Below are 21,771 nucleotides of genomic sequence, written 5' to 3'. Positions count from 1 at the left end.
GTGTTATTATTATTAGCATTGTACAGATGGCCAATTTGAGGCTTAGAAAACTCAACTAAGCATGTCTGGAGTCACATGTGGAATAAAGGGAGGAAATGAAACTTAAACTGAAGTCAGTTTTACTCCTTACATCCCTTACCCATTACACTATACCATGACAGGTGCAACACTATACCATATTCTTTGTTGCACATGGTGACTGTTTTTTCTCCATCCCATCCTCAACCGTTTCAGAAGAAGGGCAGGCTTATAAGCAGGCTGACAAAAAAAAAAAAGATTGGATGATAAATTGGCCCTTAATATTTGAATCAATGTTGAAAGCTAAAATAAGTATACTATCATGAATTTTATATGTCAATGGAACTTAAAGGAATCACAAGATATCATAGACTCCTTCATTCATTCAAATAATATTCCCTGGGAATCTACTTTGTGTTAAATTAGTGATTTTCAACCTTTTTCATCTTCTGGCATAGATAAACTAATTACAAAAATTCTGCAGCACACCAAAAAATATATTTTTTGCTGATCTGACAAAGAAAAGGTATAATTTTGATTATTCACATTGGATGGCTGTTGTTGTGTTGGTGTTCCAAGTAGATACTGGGGAAGGATCTGGGGCATTTATCTAAAGTATCCCTTGAGAAAACTTTAACCATGAGCGGCTGCGGGTACAAACTTAGGGATCCCTGTGGTGTTGTCCTCTGTGGTCCGACAGCTGGGCTGGGCTGGGCTGGTCCTGCTGCAGGAGGTGGCCGTTCTTCTCCCAAGAGCTCAGTCATGTCTCAATTGGGGATTACTGGCCGTTCTTCTGTCATCTGGCAGGAAGAGGAGGGTGGAGCAGTCACTTATCAGACTGACAAAGGGACGGGCCTTTGTAATGTCCCGACAAGACAAGCATCACTGGCTGGCAGGATTCCATATTTAAGGCTTGTTCATACCCGTAGTAGCCCAGGTGCCTATCAATGATTTACATCAATGCACATATATTAATGTTAAACACTGCGAGGGGGCTAAGGAGAGTACGTCACTCAGGCAAGTGTTTATCTTGATACAAGTCACTCTGCATCAATTCAAATCCTTATCTTTGGAGTAGATGTGCTTTAGGGCAGTAGAGAATGTATCTTTAATATCAGACTTTTTAAGTTTTAAGGGAAGTTAACTCAAACACTTTTACATTCTTTAAGCATTTTTAAACATTTTTATATTTTACTATAACAGTTGGTTGTTATTTTTTTCACTTGACAATATAAGGGGAAAGAGGTTAGTGCCCCTTGCTAAATGGTCAAATATTGCTCAGGTATTGCATGTTTTATAAATTCTTCCAGCACACCAGTTGAAAATCACTGTGCAAAATAACGTTCTAGATGCTGAAGATAAATAAAATGAAAAATAAAATACTTCCTGCCTTCAAGGAACTTATATTCTAAAAGAAAATATAGGCACACTAAAGACTGAAATATAGTTAATAAGTGTAATTATGAGGTATGTACAAATTAAAGAGGGGTCACAATGAAGAGAATGATCAACTCTGGGTTTCCAGGATGCCCTTCAAAAAAGAGGCATTTTGACTTTATATAACTCCTTTCTTTCTAAAATATCAGGGATCACTTTCCCCAATTACCAATAAACATGCATAGGAATTCTCTAATTCCTTTTCATATACTTTTTTTTTTTTCATAGAAACTCTAGTCTTCAGTTCTAATTTCCTACCAACCATTTCTCATACAAATACAAATACACAGAGGACTGTATGGAACAATAACCAACTTAGGTACAAGAACCTGTTTACCCTTATCACTTCATAAAAGTAAAGAGGAATTTGAATGTAAAGCTGGGGTTAAACGGTAGTGTACCTTGTCAGGAAGGGGGAAAATAGGACACAATTAAGAAATTACCTTTGTATATAAAAACTTGACTTAAAAAAATTTTAATTGAATTTTCCAGGGTGACATTGGTTAATAAAATTGCATAGATTTCTTGGGCATCGGGTCCTTAGGGCACAGTGTACAGTAAAACCAAAGAACTAAAATAAATTCATGTTTACGCCCCATAATTACCTTGAATTGCAAATAAAGGATTACCATAAGATAATACCAGGGAGGAAATTCCCTGTGTTACAGATTAAAGAGTGCAGGTAGGGTGGATATGAACTGATATGTCTTGTTATTTGAGTAAGCAAGAAAGATGAGCAAGAGAGAATTGTTAAAGGACAGTCTAATTATAATTAGGATAAAGGACTATTCAGCTAAGCAGTCACATATGGCTTCTAGTGATATCAGTTCGAATAATGGAAATAATAAGTAAAGGTAGCGAGATTGTCGGAGTCTTCTGTGAATATTACACTATTTCCTCAGTGAGTCATACTTAAAATGTCAGAGAGATCAATTTATGTGCATACAATTAAAAAGTAATTAAGAAATAGAGAGAGCTCAAGAGGATATTGCCTGATAATTAGTAACCAGCTGGAAAGGATGAGGATCCTGAGAAACTGAATTAAATAAAGATCAGCATAAAGCTTTCCTATCAATGAGATATGAGCTACTCTTTAAGGAAGGGTTACTATCTAAAGGCCATCTGCAAAAAACAAACAAACAAACAAACAAAAAACACCTCAAGTCAAACAGGGTTGCTTGGAATTATATTTCCCATAACTTTGTGTCCTAGAATTTTATGTCCTAGAAAGACAAAGAAAATGGCAAAAATAGGCAGAATAAAGAAGAAGGGGATGTCCATGGCTAAAGTGCAAGGTCTGGAGCAAGGGTCCTGGTCTTGCCTCCACTCCCACCCCTGCTGAAGATTAGCTATAGAAACTGAATGAGGCATCTCACTTTGGGGCCTCAATGTTTTCATTAGTCAAATGGAATAAATGAACTCTATGGCCTCTACAGTTCCAGGAAGCTCTGAAATTTGAATTATAAACACAGTTTCCTAACAACAACAACCAAAAAGGAGCTTAAAAAAAAAAAAAAAAAGAACACTGTGGCCAGAAAAAGAAGTGATAATTGTTGGCTGTTGGTGTTGAAAATGTACTAAGAGGCATTGAAGGCCTAGATTTTAAGGAAAAATATTTTTAAAAAAGCATCACATTTTAAATCATGCATCTGACAACAAAAACAAAAAAATGAGAAGTGCATAATGAGACTATTGTTTATTTCCCTGTACAATTTTAGATAGTTGTAAGTAGCTAATTTGCTGTTATAAGAGGTCTAGCCACAACTATCAACAAATATCCCTGGTTGTAAGAAACAACATAAGGCATTCATCTCAAAGTTCAACCCCCTCAGTAATAGTGTTCTCTGGAAACCAAAGCTTAAAAGTTCACAGGAACTTGTTCAACTAGAAAGTGTTATTGCTAACCAGACACTGTGTGATTTGGTGAATGCTTTGAAGATAGGCATCAATACGTTACATATGCAGAAGCAAGTGAGAAAACTAACAGCTGTCTGTCTGGACCTCCGTTTACCTCTTACTTCTGGAAAATGCTGCAAATCCTGAAAAATCCCTGGAAGTTTCTAGGCTGAAGTTTGATTACTCAATTGGACTGAAGGGTCAGCACAGGCACTGGGGAAGGCTGATTAATTGTTAAAGTCAATTTTCCTTGGCCAAAAAGCCAGGTTAGGGTGGGGTAGCGGGAGGGGATTAAAGCCCTCACACCACCAGGTATACACCCCAAAACAAATGTTACATGGGAAGAACAATGGCAGGTGTAAGCTCAGAGTCCTTTCTTCTGTGTAAACCCACCACAGAAGTTGAAGGGGATCAGTTCTGGAGTCTGATTCAGTCATGTATTAGTGGAGCTGGGGAAAAACAAACATTCTGCAAACTTTGGTAATTTTTGGTATCTTAAGACACCATGAGGGTTTTCAGAACTAGAATATAGAGCTATCAGAAGCAACAGCATGGAAACAAGCCAGTAAGACAAACAAACAAGTCCAACAAAGGAGCTTTTTCAAAGACACTGCCTGTTGCAAACTAAACGCATAGCTGGGAGCCTTGCTCTCACCTGGGCTGGAGGCTGCAGACCATTGGGGTAAATGGGAAGGCCTGAAAGTGTTTCTGATGGCATGTTTGCTCTTCCCCACCTCGCCCAGGCTCCAGTAGAACTGGGTGAGAATGGCCCCAAGACCAGTTTCCTTGCAAATGACCACAGGAGCATTTGGTACTCTCTGACAAGGGTGCCTCCTCTTCCAAACTCACTGTGTAGCCTGCCAGTTTCTGTAGCTCCCTCAGGAACAACCAGGGATCTCTCAAAATGCCACAGAAGAATTGCGATCCTTGTTTCCCACTTGTATCCTTGTTTCCCTAGCAAAGTACCGGGGCATGCTTTGAGCATGTAAAGTCCAAGAGTAGACACCCTAAAAAAAGAAAAAACAGTGTCCCCCTCTGAATCTCCCCTAAGGAGCCTGACCCAAAAGGAAGCCTGGTTTTGTGGGGTTTTTTTTGTTTGTTTGTTTTATTTTTTTGGTTCCCCAAGCAGTGAAAAGATTATGTTGACAGCTGATGGTTTGAAAAAATAGCTTGTGATTAATTATTTAAAGCCCATGTGTTTAGCATAACAGGTCTGGATAGATTATTATTGGATGAAACAATTGGTGTTTTGTATTTTTTAAAAACAACAACAACAATAACACAAACAGCTTATTTGGAGAAGTGAAATGTTATATCACAGTAGTGCATAGAAATAATTATAACTGACCTGAAGTCATCTAGAAGAGCATCCATGATAAATTTAATTAAATATTCTCAGCAGGACATCTATGTATTATGCTTAGATTTTCTTTATGTCTCCAGTGTTTGATGTTTTAGAGAGAATAATGAGCTAGGAATTTAACTCTAGATTCTAGTTCAAACCACTAGCCAATTTATGACCTTGAGCAACTCACCTCCTTGGGATTCAGTTTTCTTACTTATAAGATGAGGACATTGGTGACCTGTAAAATTCCTCCCAGTGCCAATTAATAATCCACCAATCTTGGATCAAGAATATAGGAACGTTTATTTGGAAGGGAACAATTTTTCCAGCCTGGTCAAAAATTTCAAGACAACCACAGGTCCTGGGTAGTCCTTGCCAATTTTTCCCAGGTGACAGTTTGAGCATAAAAAGGGAACAATGTCAATGTGTAAGAATTTAAAATATTGTTTTTTAGTTTGTAGATGCTAATCTAGTGGTTGGTTATCAACTGGAGACCATTCCCACCCCTTGCTCCAGGAGACAGTTGGCAATGTCTGGAGACATTTTTGGTTGTCACAGTTGGTGTGGAGTGGGGGAGGGAGGGGCTAAGGGAGTGAAGGCTGGGATGGGTGGTACTGGTATCCAGTAGATAGGGGCCAAGGCTGTTGCTAAACATCCTATGATGCACAGGACAGCCCCCCCCTATTCCCCTACCGCAAATAACTGTTTGGCCCCAAAGGTCACTAAAACCACTGAGGAGGAGCTCTCTGTGTGTACACTGGCCAGGCAACTGACTGAGTGATGAAGCGGAGGGAGGGGGGGGGGGGTGAATCCTGGAGAGGCAGCCACTTATCTTGGCCACACTGTGGTCAAATCTTCCAATTCCTCCGAAGTTACTAATCTAGATTTTCATATGAATTCATCTGTCTTTTAAATCTTGGTGACAACTAATTCAATTCTTTCAAAATACTAACCTTCCCTGGGTGGGAAAGGAGACGTCAGATTCAGGCAGCCAGTGTGCCACCTTGGTATTAAACCTTAGATTAAAAAATCAACAACTGCATTCCTCTAGCCTTCAAGAGAAAGTGTTCAAAAGAAATATGGCCACCTGAGCTATTGTTTATTTCTGTAAGATTAGTTTAAATAGAGATTTGGGGGGTGCAGGGTACTGTGCAATTGTATAATTAAGAGATACATGTAGTGAGTGATAGGGAGCAGCAAATGAAATGCCTGTGTTTCTTCCTCGATCTTGAGTTTAGTCTACAGTCAGGTTAGATTTGATTTTAATGCAAATTTGATTTTCTCTTTCTTCAAATCAGATTAAATCCCAGAGTCTCAAGCCAGCTCAGGTGATTGGGCAAAAGCCTTATTCAACCAGACAGACCCTTTAATGAGTGATTTTTGGCCCAAGTTTCTTGGATGCTGTGACTTGCTCAGGAGGAGTGATATAGGCTGAGCCTTCCTGCTTCATCAGGGCATGGGAATATGGAGGTTCCAGAAACTTCTTTCAGTAGGGTGAGCTCGAAAGGATCTCTGACATGTTTAGTAGAGAGGAAAGGTGATGATATCTCTTCATATCTGAGAAGATCCTCATTTGCATCACAAATGGTAAAGCATCTGGCTGGCCCTGGGCTTTCCAGGGCTTGTTAATGCAACTTTCATCTGGCCTTTTCCTGGCTTCAGTCAGCTGACTCAGACACCAGGCACTTGCACTTTGGAGCACTTGGCATTTACTTTTTTGAATGACTAAATACTGATGCAATGAATCAGTTTTCTATCATGTAATTTCTTCTGGAAAGTTCTGGAGCCCAAAGGTGCCAGTTGGTTAGAGTAACTTTGCAGGGGAGATTACACTCTTGTTAGTTTCTAAAGCACTTTAAGTTCTTCTTGTGTTGCTATCACATCTAGGATACATAGACACCTTGTGAGACAGTAGGGTATGATCTTATTATATCTCTTTTACACATAGTATAGCCAACTTTTGATCAACATAACAACCTATGGAGCAGGCAGTAAACACAGACTCTGGAGCCAGATTGCCTGTATTCAAACCCTGACATCATCTTATTTCAGCTGTATGAGCTTGGACAGTCAGATTTATCATCTGAAAAAATGAGAATAGTAGTATCTACCTCCGAGAGTTGTCATGAGAAGTTGAATGAGTATATATATATATATATATCACTTAGGAGATGTGCTGGCACAAAGTAAGCACTATAGTTAACATCAAAACCATCATTTTCCAGATGAGGAAACTGAAGCACAGAGAACCCAGGCAGTCTGACGACAGAGGATAGCCTCATTACCATCTCACTCTTACTCAATGAAGAAACCAAGAAACAAACTGCTGAGTGATAGGTCAGGCATTCATCATGCAAGGGGGAGACTGGGAATTTTAAATCTGGGTCTCTTGACTCAGACCTAGTGTCTAGCCACCTCACCCTGTGGCCCTTGGGTGGCATAGCACATGTGAGAGAACAGGGATGAAGGTCTGAACCACAACAGTTAGTCCCATCTTACTTTGAACAGAACCGAGAAGGTATTTATGAGAAGATTATGACCCTTTGAAATGAATACGAGTACAAAAGAATAGAGTCAATCAGAGTAAGCTATTGTCATCAACCATCAGCAAAAAAGTGTTCATGCCCCAAAGGGAATTCTTTGAGTTCAGCCAAACATACTAAGCTGTGCTTTAAGTCAAAATAATTGCCCACTTCTGCCCTAGAGAGTTTCAGATACACAGTGACTTGCTAGATGCCCAGAAATTGATCATTTTATCATCAAATGAGCCAGCCAGGGGAGAAACCTTCCGGCAAGAAGGTTAACAGGCCAGAAAATGAATCGTCTTCTGGTTATAAACACATTTTTGCTGCTAGGCCTAAAAATCGCTGTGATTTTTTTAAAAGTTCAAATGTCTAGATATTTTATTGTCAAGCCACTAAGCTACTGCTGTAATAACTGACTATGCTATGATAGCATTTCATGACTGCTTTTCTGCTGTTATGTGGTGAGCATTATAGATACTGAATAAATAGGAGCTATTGCTGATCTGCTTTCCAGCATGCAGCATTATTGGCTCTGAAGGAAGCATTAGCTTTGTAGGCTGTGAATGGATATTATGAATAATTCTAGGGTACAAATATCACCAAACCTTTATATGTGCTCTTTGTTTCCTAATAAAACTCTTGTAAGGTCCTCCAAGGGGCCCTCCTCGGCTAACCCAGGAATTCACTCAGCCTATTAAGTTAATAGAGTAACATTTGAATTAGGGCTTCTGACTGCTGCTGCATGCAATAGGATGTGATGATTTTTAGAAGTGGCTTGTTTAAAAGCTTTGCACTTCCTTGGGAGTAGGGTTCATGTAATATGACTAAATAATTATTCTAATCATCATACATATTCATCAAATACAATTATTTTTCAAGTAGATACAGAATAAATACGCTAGACTTTAATTTTAAAATAGGATGACATCTTTCCAATGCAGATATGCTTCACTTTAAATAAACCAGTGGTTTTCTGAGCAATTGAATGTGTGTGAAAGAGTTTCCTGTCAATGCCCAAGCTGGGCGAGTCGCTTGGTGGGTGTCTGTTATCCCCTAGCATCTGTTACTTAGGGGGCTTGCTGAGTCAGATTTATCCCTCCTCACACACCAAGGACATAACTAGATAATCTTTTGAGACTGCCCAAGTTTGGGCACTTCTCATTCAATAATACCTAAACAGAGACTGTATGTGTAATATTTCAAAAAAAAAAAAAAAAACCCACAAAACAAATGACCTTGTTTGAGAAGAATCAAAGTAAAACTGGAAATAGGTTTACTTGACAATTAAGTTAGATACATATCACTAATTACGGCATATATAACGCAGGTGTGGTCCTATGAAATCTTTCCTCACAATAGAATTAGTCGTCTTTTGGCCCTGGGTGTCTTGGATCTGAGTGTCGGTGTCCTTCTTGCATCATTCACCTTTGGGATTCTTGCTTACACTCCCTGCGGGAGTTCTCAGATTCCCTCTGTGTTCTCTTAGCCTTCACCTCTACCTGCAGAAGTGTCTTTGTTGCTGCAGGTGCTGCTGTCTGTATTTCAGGCAACTATGCTTCAGATGAGGCAGCTTGGTCTTGAGCTCTATTTTGTATAGGAAAGATTTCACTCCAAGCAAGATCTCATTGGCAAACAAGCAAATGGAGAAGTTTGAATACTCAATAATTGAAGGCACTCCTTTCTTGACAAAGTCACCACTGGATTGTAGGATGTACTGTTTGTGTTCGCTGTTCTGGTCATCTATTGCTGTGTTGTAAAATCATCCAACACTTGGCAGCACAAAAAGACAATCATTTTATTATATCTCCAGATGTCATGGGCCAGAAACTCTGGCAGGTCTTAGCTGGGTGGTTCTTTTGTTCCAGGTGGCGCTGAAGGAACTTCCCTTGGTGACATTCACCTCTCAGGTGGGTCTGGAGGGTCCACAGCAGCTCGACTCACCTGTGTCTTGACAGGAATGCTAGCAAGGGTTGGCTTATCTGCCTGTCCACACAGGTTCCCACACAAGGTCTCTGTGACAGAGTGTCAGGGGAGTTAGACATCGTCTGTGAAGACTCATGGCTCCCAAAAAAGCAGGTTCTGAAGTAGAGCATTTGGAGCTAGGCTCAGAAACTGGCACAGTGTCACTTCTACTATTATTCTATTCATCACAGCAGTTACAGAGCCCTCCCACATTCAAAGGGAAGGCAATAGACCTCTATTCTCACTGAAAAGACTAGCACACATGTGCCTTTTTTTTTTTTTTTTTTTTTTTTTTTTTTTTTTTTTTACCATAGTGACAGACCTTTACATGTCCCAAATGGCCACAGGTTAGTGACTTCACTGCTCCTGCTTCTCTTTCTGATCTCAGTCCTCTTCCTGGTCTTGTACCCTACACTGGCCAAGATGATTATCCAGCTGAGGTGACTTTTGATTGGCCAGTCTAACCTCGCACTGTTTGTATATATTTCTGAACTGAGTTGCAAGACAACTGATTATTCCCTATCTGTCATTACAGTGTGCCAAGTGAAGGTATTTCACTTTGGTTACAGTTGCCAGATAAAATATAGGACACCTAGTTAAATTGAATTTCAGATACACAATAAACATTTTTTTTTTTTAGTATAAGTATGTCCCAGGTCGTGCATGGGATATGTTCATACTAAACAATTCTTTGTTTAGTCCCATCTTTATGCTGGCATGGTTAAAACAATTACATATCAAAGTGTAATAATGGAGACAAGGGTCACAGAATTCTTTTAATTCTTTGACTTTTCTTTTTCATTGCATGAGGTTTATAACCACATTGGCTGGGTAAGTGTAAGGATGAGAGGAATCCACTTCTATCCAGGATCAATGGAAACTTACAACCACCACTTTGCCAAACTACGTATGTGTGGGTTTAATAAACAAAAGTTTTGGTTTGGCAGATGCTTCTATCATTTCTTTTCTAAGCTGGAGAAAAGATCTGCATTTAAATATAGCTATACTGCAAATGTAAAGAAATAGTCAAAATGTTTATTGAGTGTGAACTATGCATTAAGTCAAATGATTAACACGTGTTTCTTTCCTGGAAAAAGTTCAGGGTCTAGGAGAGAGACAGAAATGTGAATAGATAATGACAAGGCAATGGAATTGGTCTTCAATCAAAACAAGAGCAGAGTTTAGTAGGTATGACTAACAGGACTGGAGGTGGAGGACTGTGGCATCTTAGAAGAAGTGACATTTGATCTATCATGAAAGATAAGCAGGACAGGAACTTCCTAGGCAGAGAAGAGCAAGGGCATTACTAGCAGGGGTGGGGGTTGGGGGGTGAGGAGGTGAGTCATGAGGTCAGGAAGGAGCTGACATGCTTGTGGTCTGGTCATGGCAGGTCACTCGCCTCACTCTCACACAGCTACAGAGGAAGGATCTCGATCCACGGTAAAACTTGGTATCATTAGGAGTAACAAAGGCAAATGATCACAGGGCCCAACAAATAAGCAAGATAAAGATACGATGAAAGATGCCCAGTTCCTGCAAGGATAAAAAGTAAACTGTTGCTGTAGCTCTAGCAGCTTTCATTCCCTTCTTACTATGGAAAGTGCCAGTTTTCTATGTGAGGCTGGCTTGGAAGGCTGCAAAAAACAATTGGGTTCTTTTCCATTTGGAGATGATGAGCAGAAATATTGCCCTGATAGACATTTTACCTGACACACTGTGTAAAAAAAAAAAAAAAGAGGGGGTGGGGGTGGGGGAAACTTGTTACGATTTATTATAAATTTCAAGATGGCAGGATTCTAACCTGGCTGCTGATGCCATTTATGCTTGGGTATTGCATAGTTATGATTTATGATTCATGATGGCCTGGTGGTACGATATCAGTAGGCGAACATGGTGAAGAACTAATGTCTAAGGCTAACAAAACAATGGAAGCTATCTTCCTGATGTATGACACATCTTCCATTATTTGATGTCTTTCATAACTGACCTTATAAACTTAAAATTTGAAAGACACAATGAGATACTACTACACACCTTTTAGGATGGCTCAAATTATATATGACAATGTCAGGTGCTAATGAAGGTGCAAAGCAGTTTGAACACATATGTTGCTAGTGGCAATTCTACTTTGGAAAAAAATATGGCAGATTCTTAGAAAGTTGAACTTCCAAGTAGTTATATACTTTGCAAATATAAAAAATTGTGTATACAAAAACCTTCATATGAATGCTGACAGCGACTTTATTCATAAATGCTAAAAGCTAAAAACAACACAAAATATCCCTCAACTGCTAAATAAACTGTTTTTATCTATATAGCAATTAAAAAAAAAAGAATTATAGATATACACAACAGCATGGGTGATCTTTAAAGCATTGTGCTAAGAGAAAAAAAGTCAGACTCAAGAAATTACATAATGACTTATTCAATTTATGTGATATTATGAAAAAGGAAAAAAAATTGGGAAAAAAAAATCAGGTCTACGGTTGCTGGTAGCTGGAGGTAAGGTGGTGGATTTACCTTGAAATAAAAAACACAACAAAGGAGTAACCCTTAGACTATTTTTTCTACAGTGATACCAAGGCATGTTAGGTGACATCTGGCACTAAGTTTATAACCAAAAGCACCCACCAAGTAAGAGGCAGGGAGAAAATGAACTTTAAAATCCACGTAGCATTGAAATTATAAAGCTCAGTCTTAAGTAGGAAAATTTTATACTAAAATACATGCTGTGAATGTGCATGTGAACTGCTGGCTATAAATATTAATTTGTATCAGTGTCTTCCACACAGTGCTTCTGGAGGTAGTGGGATGTGCATGCTCCAACAAAGCAGTAACCAGGTGTGGTGGGACAGGGCCAGGGACCCATTCAGGGGAGTGCGGGGTCTGGGCACGCATGAGTACAACTTTACCAAAGAGAACATTTTGATGTTTCCAACACTGTGATTTGTTCTCCTACCATTTCAAGTGTCTATGGGAAGCCACAGCTAACCACTTTACAGTTATCTTACCAGAATATTTTAGTGTTTTTACACTGCCTTCCTTTTTAGTACCTTGTTGATTTTGATCCTAAATACTAAATTAACTAACAAATTAATAGGCCACTCCTCTGCTCTGCCTTTAATTTTTCACACACATCCCATGCAAGCACCTAACTTAGGGTCCCAAGAGCTTTGCATTTTTCATAAGTCTCCCTGATTGAAACCTTAGCTTATCCCTGGACCCCTTAATCAAGTATTTGGCATTATAAATGTTATTTGTTTCCGTTTTCATTTTTAAAGTCCTGAAAGTTTACTTATAGACTAAAGTCTCTGATCGTTCAACCCATAATCAGTAGTTTCCAGAAATCAGTGTGTTTGTCAGATGCAGTTAGGTTTTGTTTTCAGATACTGGGAAAGGACATTAATAATCCCAAACTACAGAATTAATAATAATAGCTCAACTTTACCCTGTGCCAGGTCCTGGCCTGAGCACTGTACTTGTACTAACTTATTTGGATGTTACAACAATCCATGGAGGCAGGTACAATTTCTTTAACAGTGAGAAACCAAGTCACACATTCTTCCTGCATCTGTAACCTTGTCTTTGCCATTTACTTGCCATCCCAAGTTAGACAATGATAAACAAAGACTGCCGATGTTAAACAAAAATGAATTTGTCTGACTGCCTTGCAAGGAAGGTCTGCATTACCCAGGCACAAGCAGCTCTCACCAAGCAGCACCCGAAAGGACTAGGTTTAGAGCCAAAGAGGAGAAAGGCAGTACTCAGAGGCCAGGCCCCTGTATTGTAGATTGTTTCCATTCTTTCTTTGCAAGCGGCCACTTTCAAGTTTTATGTTCCTAACACAGAGAAGCTGGTTTCCAAAAAGTCGGGGATGAATGTGAACAATCCCCAGTGGGCCCAGGGTCAGGCAGCAAACATGCTGGATACACATGTTAAAGTGCAGCACGATCTCTGTTTTACATCCAGCAGGGACACATGGCAACACGGCATCTGTATTTTGAAGAGGCACGAGAGCCTGGCTGGAGTAAAATGGATGCAAATCAGATGCTTCATCTGTGCCTCTGTTCTCTGGGGGCATAAGCACTCACACTATAGAAAGGACTGTAGGTCAACTCCAGTAATGGCTAACTTGCTCACAAACTTTATATTTGGGAACTACTCCAAACACAGTGCTTCCCAGACTTAGTATATGGAAGGCACAATAAACTGAAAAGAAACATTTTTTTTGTGTCTACTAGAATTCTGTAAAGTTGAAAGCCAGGCACAGCCATACCACTACTCAAGAAAAAGAGTAAACAGAATAAAACAAAACATAAACAAGCTTGCTATTTTGGACTGCCTGAGCCTAGTCCATCATTGGCTCTTCTGTCACTAGCAAAGGACACCTTTCTAATTACCAAAATTAGGTTATCTTCCTGCTTAGTCAACAGTAGGACAGGAAGAGAGTGTAAGAAATACGCCACCAGCTGATGTAGCTGCTGCAAAATGCCATCCCAAGAGCCATGTTTTATTTCCAACCTCAAGGTTGGTGAGGGACATTTCTCAGCCCTCTCTCTCCACCAGCACAATGCCATGCAGCAACACAGCCACGACAAAGGACAGGTACATCTGTGTGGATGCAGAGAAAAACATTCTTTAGAACCCAAACATGAAGTTGTCAATTATGTAGCTTCCTTCTTGAGCCCCAGTTCTTCCCCCTCAGATTATTATTTGTATAAAGCAGTGGTTTCCTGGATTTCCTCTTTCTAAAACTGACATTATTGGAAAGAACAAGCACCCAGCACCGTATTAGCTCCCTGCTCAAAACTTTGACTGATACTGACTCTTTGTCAAATACCACATTTCAGTGAGTAAAGAACCTATTTAAAAAGAAGACTATTTAAACAGAAGACTGCCGAAGTATGCAAGAAAGAAATAACTTCCAACCTATGCATTATACTTTCTAAGAGAACGTAAGTAATTGTTCACACTACAAATATCATCTAGTCCTATACATTGTGTGATTTTAGAACTAACACTGGAAGACATAAATAATTCAAAATAATACAATAACCAATTATCAAATACTACTTAATGGTCAAAATGCCATTATGAAATCTGACATTGGGCCAACTTCCTAGGGTTCCTGTCTCTGAAAACAGTAAGTCCATAATGTAAAATAAAGACCAGATGCCAAGAAACTTTCCCTCTAAACCCACAATGCTGCAACCAGCAGAGCTGAGCAGACGGCAGCAGGAAAGATATAAGTCAACCAGCATCCAAGAGTTCAGAATTTTACCCAAATATCTCTGATCAGTTTTTCACACAAGATTCTAGGTTCGCCTATGTATTTTCAGCCATTTAATTAGTATAGGTTCTCTCTCCTAGTTGCTTTACAGAAAACGAAAATAGCAAAGCCCGAGCCTCTGTACTTTGAGAATGTGCCCCCTAGATATAAAATAATGCTTTAATAAAAATGATTTGAAAAGAATTATAAAGCAACATAACAACCATTAAGTAATTTCTTTAAAATTAAATGCACAAGAACTGAAGATTTACAGTAAAAAGTAATCAAGCTGGTATAGATTTAATCAGAAAAGACCTGCCGAAAGGACATAGTTTTATGATACATTTTAAAGAAACTTACAGGCACGGATTTTTCAGTGAGAAGAGTGGAAGATACCAGCAACGGCAAAACGATAGTGTATTGTTTCTACTGGGAAAACTTTGGTGTGGAGAAATGAAAAAGGACAACAAAGCTGGAAAATGTAGCAAGTCCTGTAGAAGAAAATGCTGTAATGAGAATCTGCAATTCATTTAAGAGTTTTGTACATTGGGTAGTTTTACACTCGAAAAAATATAGTTCATCTTTAATATGAAATACTATTTTTAAAATTTGTATAAGACTTTAGATATTTTGTAGCATTTACTTTCCTTCTATTTATAAAACTAAGTAGTATTCATGGTAGAACATTTGAAAAATATAGGAAAGAAGGGGTTTAAAACTTCCATAATACCACTATTTAGATTTAACTGATAATACTTATAGCTTTTCAATCATTTTGTTGTGCTGTGGATGTACTCATCATGTGCATGCCTTATTACACACAAAGTTGGATAGCTTACAGCAATAAAGTTTTATGTATTTTTCCACTTTGAATATTTTGAAACTAACATCAGTTTTAGGTGATGTTACAGAATTTTTTGTTGTTCTGATTTCATTAATGCTCCCCCCCCTCCCATTCCCCACTATTTGAGAAGTTGGAGCAATTACAAATAAAAGCCCCACTTATATTGAATGAATCACTTATCTTGAGATCAGTATATTTTGATTCCTAGATTAAAATATTCAGAGATGACGACATCAGTAAAGGTTTGGTATATCCTGATTCTGTGATGCAATAAGGGACTACTTTCTTATTACTTGTTTCAAATTTCTTCTGGGCTTTTAGAATGTTCATGTGTCACACTGGAAACTAGATATCTTGTCTTCAAATAAATGAGGAGGTGCTTTTCTTCACCATTGTCAGTATTATTGTCAAATCTCATGTAAACAAACTGGGTCACATCAATGGCAAAAAGTCCTTAGTGAGCCCATTGGTTCAAAATGTTGCATTGCTCTACTCTTCTATTGATCCCTAAATAGTGTGACATGGACCAAAACCCAGCATATCCCAAAATTAGTTCATCCTACTCCCATACAAAAGTATAATTATCATTTTTAATATGTCTCATGGAGTTAGATATAGAATTAAAAAGAGAGCTATAAAAAGCTATGATATTAAATGTGGCCATATAAGATTACAAATCTTTTTCTTTTTGAAATAAAAAGTTATGTCTATTATGCATTTCATTTTATATTGTAAATTTCTATCTATAGAATGCTTGCTTCAGTATTCACCAGAGTAACAGACACAGGGAAGTATCTTTTCACTTTGTGAATGGTCCACAAATAGAGGAAACATTGGAGAATATTTCCCTGTTAACTGATGAAGCTTTTCTCTGGAGATGCTCATTTGCCCAGAAGTCTTGGCAAGGTGTCATAAGCAGTCAAATGTTTTAAATTTAGAAATGTTAAGGAGATGGAGCATTTCAGTGAATGATGAAAACTCTAGGAGAGAAGTTACCTGTGTTGGCTGCTATACAGAACTGTGTACCTCTTCTATCATATAGAACAGCAGTTGCCAACTGGTAGTCCGTGGACCACTGGTGGTCCATGAGATCCAAAAGGTTGGAGACCGCTGATATAGAATATGGTGACCCTTCTGAAGCCTACTGGAATGTTCAATGAAAAGTTGGAAATCTTGGCTGGTGGCTTAGTTTTATTAAATGATAAAATGTGTGTAACATATTGCTTAGGTTTGACCACTTGCAAAAATATTATGAGATATAATATTTTCAGAACCCAACAAAAAATGCTTGTACATTTGTGCATAGCAATATGTGTTCCTTCTCCGTAAATAGGGAAAAATGAGTCAGACTTTTCTCAACTCTCCGTGGGAACTAATTCAGCTGGACCTACTGCCAGTCAAACAAAAGTAGTCACTTAAAAAACTCAATGCAATGGGGTTCCCAGAATTCCAGGGGGGAAAAAATTCTAAAATAATTCCTGAGGTAAACTATGTTGAGAATGCATACTGCCAAATTTGAACAACAGGCCAGCTTTCTTCTCCATGCTTTCCTCCTTATGTCTCTTCAAATCACTGAGTGAGTGTACAAAGGAGAGAGAGAGGGAGAGAGAAATCAAGACAAAAACAAAACAAAACAAAACACACACACACACACACACACAAAAAAAAAAAAAAAAAAAAAAAAAAAAACCAGTAGGAAAGACCTAACCCAAGTCAATGCATAGATATACAGCAAGAATTCCCCAATTGTTAAAAAAAAATGTAGCTAGTTGAATATTTTACAGAACAATACATTATGAAGCTGAGTCACCATGGGTGGGTAAATGAGTATTGTAATAGAATAATACAATAAAAATAATCTAACATTTACTTATGTTATAAATAAGTCTATAAAAACGAGGCCTAAGCTTTAAAAATACACATATTCTAAGTTCTATTTCACATAGCCGAATGAAATGCTTCTGGGGTTCCCTGGAAGAAAAGGGAACTGAGCAGAGCCCTTGAAGAATAAAGCATATATAAGCACAAGGGAATCTAGAGAACTGGACCTGCCCACTTTTGGGAAATGGGAATCCAGGGTCTAAATATTCGAGAACTAAGAACCACAGATTGTCTCTCATCCTACAATCACCTTCCCCCAGAGCTGTCTTGTTGCCTACATCCTAGGGAGCATCGTTTATAATATATTCCATAGGAATGATAATCATGGAAACTGCATAACATAACAGAGATGTCTGCGTCCCAAAGAAAAATGCCAGGAAGAGCTGGCTATTATTTGACCCCCACCCCATGCGTACTTTGTTTCATGTAACAGAGGGGTTATATACTCCAGGTGTATACTGGCTTTTAGAGGAATAACTGGTGTCATCAGAGTCTCCGAGCTTTGCTCCACTTCATATATCCCTCTCTACCCACCACCTACCATTCTACATATATCCCTCTGACAGTACTTTATAAATTGTTTAGTTCTATATACAAATCTCCCAGCCAATATGATCATTTTCTCCTTCCTTTATTAATTCCAAAACTCAACATAATAATCTGAGAACATTAACTTATTAGTTAATAAGTTGATAAGCAACTTGAGGAATAACAATGACCACACCCTTAAATGAAACAGAGGCAATTCAGTCTGAAGTAGAACTGTGTGAGAGGGGGCAGGCAGAGAGGGGAACCTTGAGCATTTGAATTTTCAACAGCTCTCTAGGTGATATTTATTTTATTTTTTATTTTTTTAAAATATATTTTATTGATTTTTTACAGAGCAGAAGGGAGAGAGATAGATAGCTAGAAACGTCTATGAGCGAGAAACATCGACCAACTGCCTCCTGCACACCCCCTACGGGGGATGTGCCCGCAACCAATGTACATGCCCTTGACCAGAATCGAACCTGGGACCTTTCAGTCCGCAGACCAACGCTCTACTGCTGAGCCAAACCGGTTTCGGCTATATATATATATGTTTTTTTAATATATTTTATTGATTTTGTACAGAGAGGAAGGGAGAGAGATAGAGAGTTAGAAACATCGATGAGAGAGAGTCATCGATCAGCTGCCTCCTGCACACCACCCACTGGGGATATTCCCGCAACCAAGGTACATGCCCTTGACCGGAATCGAACTTGGGACCCTTCAGTCCCCAAGCGGTCTCGGCTATTTTTATATTTTTAATTGATTTTTTACGGAGAGGAATAGAGAGTTAGAAACATTGATGAGAGAGAATCATCGATCAGCTGCCTCTTGCACACCCCCCAATGGGGATGTGCCCACAACCAAGGTACATGCCTTTGACCGGAATCAAACCTGGGACCCTTCAATCTGCAAGCCGATGCTCTATCCACTGAGCCATACCGGTTTCGGCTCTAAGTGATATTTAGATCCACTGTCACCAATTGGCAGGCATATGCAATAAACAGCACTGAGAACTAATTTTAAATTTGTGAAATGTTTATAGGAATTCAGTATTGTTATGTTATTAAGATGTGTCTAAATTATACTATTGTCAAATATTTTATTTCGGGGGTGATAAGAATGGGGTGTTTTATTTTATTTATTTATTTATTTATTTATTTATTTATTTTTAAAATACATTTTATTGATTTTGTACAGAGAAGAAGGGAGAGAGATAGTTAGAAACATCGATGAGAGAGAGTCATCGATCAGCTGCCTCTTGCACACCCCCTACTGGGGATATGCCCGCAACCAAGGTACATGCCCTTGACCGGAATCGAACCCGGGACCTTTCAGTCCCCAAGCCGACGCTCTACCCATTGAGCCAAACCGGTTTTGGCAGAATGGGGTGTTTTAGGTTTTCCAAAACACCTAGGACCCACAAAAGTCTCTAAGCTTTACTTAAATTTTATTCTCAAAGCCTATCCCCACATTCCAGTAAGTTTTATTCACATATGTTTTGGGACAAAAGATGGATGAAACTTGAAACCCCTGTTAGAATTGTCACAAATGTTGAGATAATATTTTTTAAGTGGTAACTTTTTTCCTCCCAGTGTTTTCTTCTTCCCTTCCTCCTATTCAAACAAATAGGATGCCTCAGTGGAGGATTAAATCAAGGCAACAACAACAACAAAAAAAATCCAACAGAAAGTCTGAGAATCTTTCTGGGTTTGTTTTTCAAGTATTTAAGAAAATACATAGAAAATATATGGAGTAGAGACAAAATAATTGGAAGAAACAGTGGGATTCTACATATATCCCTTTCTACCCACCACCTCCCACCCACACAGAAACACTAGGAGCAGTTCTCCTCCTCGTTGATGATAGATTTCGGAAGGTCATACAAGTAAGGCCTTGTGGCATGACTCCTGGAGAAAGGCTTAACTGCGGTGGACGTAAGTAGAAGAGAATACAGAATCTCCCATACTTATTTCGCTCTAAAACTTGGCACAAAAACAGCAAAACATTTCCTAAGCCCCAGCTACCCACCTCTAGCATGACTGGCACAGAAGATGAGAAAGAGATGAAGGAGCAAAGAGCCATGTGGACACAAAGCGGACAATTTTGGACTGTCTTGCCTCAGCTGACTAAAGCTTAACAATGTGCTTTCTTCTGGCAGGTGGGGGTGGGGGTGGAGGGAATGAACTTGACAAAGATGGACTATCATTTGAAGAGTGCAAGGCCACATGTCTTTTATGACAAAGCTTCTGAAATTACACACAGTCATTTCCTCTGAGATTATATTGGTTACACAGGTCAAGCATACTGATTGTGGGAAGGAATTATACAAGATCAAGATTGGAGCCTACCGCAACTTGCTACTTTATAATATTCCCACTAGAGAATAAAGGATGCTTGCCCCAAGTAAGGAAGGAAACATCCTAGTAATTAAATGTCATCCCTCTCAATCATCTCAGATATAAAAGAGGAAGGCAGTTTACTCCACTCTCAAAAAGAAGAGTGAGTAGGCTGTGTTCTTTGAACTTGACTTGAATGAACTTGTTTTTGTCTGTTTCTCAAGGACCAGGCATCAGGTGGATATGGAAAGATTCATTTTTTGCTTAGATCAAAGAAATAAAAATGTGAGTAAAGCATTGTGAGAAACCACTGTGGGTGATATCTGATTTTTATTTAATTTTACTTTGAATGTAAAATGAAAGGGGTATTGCTATATAAACTCTTCTGATTTATGTATGTTTCCTACAATCCTGAACCTTTCTCTTATTGCTTTATGAAAATAGTCAACTAATGTAGGACCTGGCAAAGAAAATGAAGTTTTTCCTGATCTTTGTTCAAAAATTCTCAGCAGTGACTGGTGTGTACCAATGACTAAGGGAGAATCTGCAGATTCTCATCCCAGAGCCCTGGAATTATATATAAGCCTCCAAAACCTGTTTATGACCCTGGAAAGGTGGGTAGAATCCAAAACAGCACTAAGAAAGCATGAGCTAAAATTAAGATGCAGAATGTAGGTTCTCTATCATACATATCCAAAATACCCACTCCCCAAGTATTCTGATAAAAATTAAACCAATGCTTGAAGTAGAAGACAAACATATCACTAATTCTATCCACATAAAACATAACAATTAAGTAACTTAATCCATTTGGTCACTCTATTTAGTCACCTTAATTTTTAAAAAATATTCAAGAAGATTTTAAACAAAATTACATAGTAGTCTAGCCTCTATTAAGAACTTTAATAATAATAAAATAAATTCTTTATATACCTACCACTAAACTAGGCACATTTTCCTCCATCTCATTTGTCTCCCAGAAACACTGAGAAATGTGAATTTTTCCTTTTAATTTTCAGTTGAAAAATCTAAGAGCTGAAGCCGGTTTGGCTCAGTGGCAGAGCGTTGGTCTGCGGACTGAAAGGTCCCAGGTTCGATTCCGGTCAAGGGCCTGTACATTGGTTGCGGGCACATCCCCAGTAGGGGTTATGCAAGGGGCAGCTGGTCGATGTTTCTCTCTCATCGACGTTTCTAGCTCTCTATCTCTCTCCCTTCCTCTCTGTAAAAAAAATCAATAAAATATTTTTTTTAAAAAAAGAAAAATCTAAGAGTCAGAAAAGTTAAATAATTTATCCAAGGACATTTTATAAAGCCAGGATTGGAATTCCTGACTCCAACAAAGCATCTGCTGACTACTCTAAGCACACTGTCTCCAATAAAGTGGTCTTTTTCTTTCTCCCCCCCCCCCTTTCTTTTAACGCAAGACATATTTCAAATACTTTGAGGTAAACATTTACAAATGAACCAACATAAAAACAACATATGTACAACATAGGAGAAAAAATGAACCATCATTATCAATTCTAACAAGGACTCACTATGCCCAAAGTACTCTAAAGATTAAAAAAAACAAAGAAAATCATACAGCTCCAAAATTGAGCAGTGTGGCATGACAGCAGCAGAAAAATGGAACGTGACACCTGAAATGAAAAAGTCTTTACCACACACGAACTTGGCAGACTGAGATGCTGCCTGCAAAATTGCTCCAATGTCAGGGGAAAGGTCTG

At 38.6% G+C, this 21,771-nt stretch overlaps 1 long non-coding RNA gene across 3 annotated transcripts in view; it reads right to left on the bottom strand.

Annotated features, from left to right (window-relative positions):
- Nucleotides 1–269: 269 nt before the first annotated feature.
- LOC311621664 overlaps nt 270–21,771 on the bottom strand; it is a 164,326-nt gene continuing 142,824 nt past the window's right edge. For 2 of the 3 annotated variants that reach the window (XR_014794859.1, XR_014794860.1), the window contains one exon: nt 270–818. This is a non-coding gene — a long non-coding RNA (uncharacterized lncRNA). Of the gene's footprint in view, nt 819–14,812; nt 14,944–21,771 lie in introns of all 3 variants that reach the window. The other variant, XR_014794858.1, reaches the window with a different exon arrangement.

This window comes from Pipistrellus hanaki (assembly GCF_964339955.1).
Source record: "Pipistrellus hanaki genome assembly, chromosome: 4".
Taxonomy (NCBI): domain Eukaryota; kingdom Metazoa; phylum Chordata; class Mammalia; order Chiroptera; family Vespertilionidae; genus Pipistrellus; species Pipistrellus hanaki.
This window is presented reverse-complemented; position numbering and strand designations above follow the sequence as displayed.